Source organism: Pleuronectes platessa, chromosome 5, assembly GCF_947347685.1.
Source record: "Pleuronectes platessa chromosome 5, fPlePla1.1, whole genome shotgun sequence".
Classification (NCBI taxonomy): domain Eukaryota; kingdom Metazoa; phylum Chordata; class Actinopteri; order Pleuronectiformes; family Pleuronectidae; genus Pleuronectes; species Pleuronectes platessa.
In genome coordinates, this window is record NC_070630.1 from 10,924,989 (window position 1) to 10,930,988 (window position 6,000).

A 6,000-nucleotide genomic window follows, 5' to 3' on the forward strand; every position below is an offset into this window, starting at 1 on the left:
AAGGGGGGGGGGGGGGGGGGGGGTGCGGTAAATGTTGAGCAAGGAACATGGAATATACAAGGAGGAGGAATGCGTCGGGGAACCCCACAAATATGATCCCGTGTTTTCACAGCCACTCAAGCCAAGTCTGAGCGGCTGAGTGAACGTGGCCGTGGTCGGAATTTTGGTGATTGAGTGCTTTCAAACTCACACAACACAACTCCGGTAGAAATATTTAGTTCAGTTATTATATAGACCACAAAAACTGTGATTGGTTCTCTTTCTATTTTACAGTTTTTAAGGCCATATTGGATATTAATAAATAATAAATATGGATTTGTGGTTTCAGTTTGAGTGACAAAGTCACGAAAGAGTAACTGATCATGGCATCAATCTCAAAAGACTTTAGAAAGGTAATCTCACAGCAGTTTTGCTTGTCCAACCATGCCCCTCAGTCTTGAGCAGCCGTTGCATGTAAACACGTTGAAACGGCCCAAGCCCACAACCCCCAAACAAAGACGTCGGTTGCTGGGACTCAACTGGCAAAACAGGAAATACAACTCCATTGCTGCAGCATGCACGACACAGCGTGGATGACTTTGAACAAACCAGGCAATCGAGTTTTCTACAGCATGAGTCACTGCGCACCCTCACAGACAAGGAGTAGCAATTCCTTTTGAATTTTTCTTGCCATAACAACAACATGTTGGCACACAAACAACAACCGTCTGCGTTAAACAAACAGAAACTGTCGGAAAACTTTACTTTTATGAATGTCAAGTCATCTTTTTTCAGCAAGTAAAAACACACTGGGCGCAAAGCTGAAACTCGAGAGATATTTTCACACTGTAACTTGAGTTGGAACTTGGACGGGTTGGGAAATGCTCAGCGACTGGGGTGGTGCTGCTCCCTTCAAAGCCTCTGTGGAAGGTCTCGTTAATGAGACGAGCCTGTCGCTTTATGTGCCACATGTTTTGCAGAAACACACAAACTTTTAGCCTCAGTCCACACCTTGCTGCTCATTAGTTCCTCTACATCTATCTTATCTACTATGTCTCGCTATAGTTTTTTTTTTTTGGCAGCCGACTCCTCGTCTGCTGTCTATCTATTCCTCACATGATTTATTTTGTGTCATCCTGGCCGCTCTCCCCACCTGTGTATTACTGTTCATTATTCTCTCTCTCTCTCTCTCTCTCTCTCTCTCTGTCTCTCCCCCTGCCAGATGGACAGAGCTGAGGGGGTGACAAACAGCAGAGCGTCCAGTTCTCACTGGGAGGCCGGTGTCCAAGCTGTTTGGTGATGGCATATCAAAACAGCAGCATACACACAGGTTTGCACAGCTATCCTTATTAAGACTTTTCATTTCCTTCAATTCATCGTGGACTGCCGAAAAATAAACTTAAACCTAACCATTACCGCAAGACCAATTCATGCCTAACTATAACGTTAATGTAACCACAATTCAAATCTTACACCTCACCTTAACCAGGATCTCAGACATACAATTTTACTTCATTAGGCCCGGGCTTTGGTCCCCAGGAGGTCAACTGGTCCAAACAAGGTCAGTGTTTATGCTGGAAAAGGTCCTAAAGACGTAATAAAAATGAGTATGCACACTAACAAAGTATGCTCGAGCATCTAATGAAGCTTCTGCAGCAGCAACCCACTGGCCACTTAGTTCTGTGGTTTTGCTCTGATGCTTTTTATAAACACAGACCTGGAGAATATGGGGAACAGGTGTCACACACACACTCACTGTCAGCTGTAACACTGACTGAAGAGAAACTCTACTCTTCTGTGTCTGTCTGTCGGTCTGTCTGTCTGTCCAGATCATTGCCTCCAACACATTTGCAAGACCATTGTGTTTTTTTCTCCTGCCAGTGGTTATGGTCCCTCACAGAGGCAAATATTGACTGGGGGCTGGCTTAGGTGCTTCTCTGCGTTCAAACACATCACCTTGGACTTTAGCTCAAAGTGCTGGAGAACACAAAGCCACCATAACCATTGTGAACATTTTCGTTCCTCCTTTCTATGGAAAAATATCTTATTGTTCCACAATTGAGGAACAGTGATTCAGAGGGTGATGGGTTTGAACAAGTTGTAATTTCTGATAAACTACCGCTGGCTTTTCTCTAAATTGACTCGCGCATTATTGCAATCTGGGATGTGTTAAATGTGACCTTTACCAATGAAGCTAAACCAAAACTGATACTGCAAGTAAACTACTCACAGTTTAACTTAAGCTAGTTACAACAAGTCATTTCAAGTTGTTAAATGACTTTATGTGATATTAAGAAGTATGCTTATCTTATCGCTTGTTGAGAATTTCATGAAAAGATGCAGATGTCATCCATTTTATATACACACATTATGGTATGTTAAATCCAGGTCTGTCTGTACTGACAAATGTATGTTTGCCATGTATCTACCAATGTTATGCACCTGCCTGCTGAGGACGGTTAAAACTTGACAGACACACCAATGCGGAGAGTCAACATGTTTGAGAGACAGAGATAATGAAAGAAGGGGGGGCTGTACACAATTCTACATTGAAACTATGGCACAAAACACAAAGGCAGAAATCGTTTATGTTAGTATGATAATTTATAATAGAACTGTCTAAATAATCGATGGGAAACATTGCAAAAAGCTACTGATTTTTAACACTTTGGATCTACAGGGCTGCAACTAAAAGGTATTTTTAACATCGGGTAATGTGAAGATGGTTGTCTCCCTAATATCGAAAGGACTCAATTTATTAATCAATTAATATTTTCAGTTGACTTGCTACAGGAATAATAATTATAACTCTAGTTATCTGACAGATGTTCCTTTTTCAAATTATTGTCATCAAGAAAAACAATCTAATTTTAGGGATCTGATCGAGGTTTGGATAGAGTTACTAACAGAGCTTTGGACAGAGGTATAGTTAGAGGAATGGACAGAGGTACAGACAGAGGTATGAACAGAGTGACCGCCACAGTGTGCCCATATGGTTCAAAGTCTTTCAGCTTGGCCCCTCCCTCTCACTACACTGTCCTCAACTGAGCCATCTGTTAAATCAACTAGACTGTGCCAGGCCAGACCAGGCCCTGCCCTACAGCCACACAGCACGGCCGCTTCTTCTGAGATGCAGAGCGTTAGTTTTGGATGTAATTTACATTCCCTCTTTCCAACTGCCTTCCCTGCGTAAACAAGAACCTGGCGTGCATGAACCAACACGATAATGCACTTAACATCCAATTATGTGATTAGATGAGAAAAGTTTGTTCATGCAAAGTGCTTAATTCCACTGTGTTTATGGGCGATATAAATATATAGAATAAATAAACTCTGACCTGTAGAAATAGGTCAGAGTTTGTACAAAGTTGCACAAAGGGTAATTGTACAACGGATGCTGTGGTAATTCCACAGATAATGGGATCTTGGGGGAACAAAGATCTTTTATAACATGGGACAGAGTCTTCATGGCTGCCCAAACGGATCAGAGCATATGTGCAGTGACACATTTCATACCACTGTACTGTAGGATGCTTTTTAAAGTACACTACACTTCTGTTTTGTTTAGCAGCCTGAACGTGGCCAAAACCTGCATAGAAATGCAAGAAGGTCTCTTTTAGATAACTCATTGTATTTCATCACTGTGCTTTCTTTCTCCGTGTTAAGCGTATATCTGATACCCATATAAAAAGCCCAATTTATTCACCATCCCCACCCAGCACTCCCCTCCACTCGCTCTTCAGACAGCTCTCCCTTTCAGGGCTAGAATCAGCTTTTGTTAATTATAAATCTCACTCGGTCTTCTTCCCCCAACAGACATGAGGGGGTGTGGAGTATTCAAAGCAAATGAGGAAGGATGTTTTAAAAACTAAGTGGAGACAAAAAAAACATTGATTTAAAGGAGATCTGATGGAGGGTTGACAAATATGAGATGGGACACAGAGAGGAGGGAGCTTGTTTTGGGATAAGAGGGATAAAATAAGAACTGGGTAGCATCTGAGGAAGCGTGGCTGACCCCGATTCTGCCATGACTCTGCTCTGCTTGAGGGGGGGGGGGGTCCTGACGCAAACCTACAGTGACAGCGCTGCTGCGCCAACAACACAACCCTACCACTGAATCAGCCTTCATTTGCTCCCGCCCCACCCTCCTCCTCTTCATTCTGTACTTCCACTTGCAAAAAAGAGGAAACTTCCAAATGTTGCGTGGATATCGGCCGAGATGTGAATTCCTGGTATTTGCATGTAAAACTCCAGAACATTCAACCACACTAGAAGCGTTGTGGATAATTCGGCTTCATTAATAGCATGTCTACATTTGTCAGCGCAACCCATCCATGCATGTAAAAAAAAAAGGGGGGGGGGGGGGGGGGGCGCACATAAAGAATGTCAGGAACGTGGCGTTATGAACCCGTTTTATTAAGAGAGGCAGCCCAGCATTGTGTGGGGAAAGGCATGTGATCCTGGCAGTAAACTGGGAGAGGATGGACTCGCTGGAGCTCAAACTGGACTGTAGTCAGCCCCCTCGGGCAGAGGCCAACCCGACGCAAACCAGTCTAGAGGGGGGCAAATAAACATGCCTGCCTGCCTGCCTGCGAGTGCTGGAAGGGCCAAGAGAGAGGATCACTACAAACCACAGCAGGGCTACTTCACGGTGGTGTTTATGACCAGGAAACTCAAAAACACAACTCTTACTGACTTCCTGCAAAGATGGACCAGTCTATGCTCATATGCGTCCACTTATAAGACAAATAAAAACAACATGCTGATATGAAGAATTAAAAATTATGGAGGGAGGTTGAAAAAAACTCACAGATAACAATTCTTAGCAGTAAGACAAGAGAGGAGCCGCAAGCAACAAACTATCAGCTCACTCTGGGAAGAGGATTAAAAGCACTAAGCTCACCGTTTTGGCAGGAGACCCTGGGCTGGTGTTTTAAGTGGGTTAAAGCACACCCCAAGTCTCATAATCTCCTCCTCCTCCTCCTCTTCCTCCTCCTCCTCCTCCTCCTCCTCCTCCTCTCTGGCAACGCAAGCCGAGGGGAGATTTCAGATCCGACAGAATACTTACAGATGCCGAGTTCAAGGGAGTTGGATTAAATGGAAAAGACGTGCACCAAAACGTGAACATGCAACTTCGTCTGGACTTGACCATGCATCGAGGTTAATATGGAGGAAACAGCATAAACAGAGTCTTTCTTGCCCTGATGAGGATAGTCATCTTTTACTGGGGTCTGCTACTCCTCCTCTCACACCCGCTGCAATGTGCCTTTCCACCTCCAAACATGACCATTCTCCAAAAGAAAACTTCCATCTGACTCCTTTTATGAATGTGTGGGAGCTGAACTACAGAATAATACATCTGGAGTCCACACTGAATCACTCGCTGACACTAGTAATCACACATACAAACACATAAATGCCCCCCCCCCTCTCTCTTTTCACACAACCTCACCAGCCAGACACAGTGGTAACATGAGTCTCTGGTAAAACTGTAGAACTGCAGCACGGCTCCACTGTGCTCCACTACAGCACAGTCCTGGGCCCCAGAGGGACGAGGCTCTGTTTGCCTGCCGGACTTTGACTAGTGAGAGCAAACAGAGTACAGTCAGTCCATTGAGACTGAGCTGAAACACAGAGCTGCAGAGAGTGCTGTACACACTGATGCTGTGAGAACAGAGAAACACAGAGTGCAGCCAAAGAGCGGGGGAATCAAACCAGAGCAAATAGCCCTGGAAGTAAACCTCGAAGGTGACTGTATGTTTGTTAAAATGCATGCATATGTGCTCAGTGTAAAAAATTGAACAGGGTCCCTATCCACACATTATGAGTGTTGAATCAGCATTTTTAGAACTCCCTCAAAAAGGTGCTTGGGATTTGTTTATATTTCTGATCACAATTTGGGGGCAGTTAATGACGAAATTAATCCACCAGATGTAAATTGAATGTACAATGTCTCTGATTGCCAGAAGCTTGATCCTTCTAAAGTGGGGAAATTAAGCCACACTCACCATTGCTTATTGG

At 44.0% G+C, this 6,000-nt stretch overlaps 1 protein-coding gene across 1 annotated transcript in view; it reads right to left on the reverse strand.

Moving 5' to 3' along the window:
* sipa1l3 (signal-induced proliferation-associated 1 like 3) overlaps nucleotides 1–4,998 on the reverse strand; it is a 51,296-nt gene extending 46,298 nt beyond the window's left edge. The window contains exon 1 of the mRNA XM_053422475.1: nucleotides 4,883–4,998. The gene's annotated coding sequence lies outside the window, so the exon portion shown is untranslated. The remainder of the gene's footprint in view (nucleotides 1–4,882) is intronic.
* Between the last annotated feature and the right edge of the window lie 1,002 nt (nucleotides 4,999–6,000).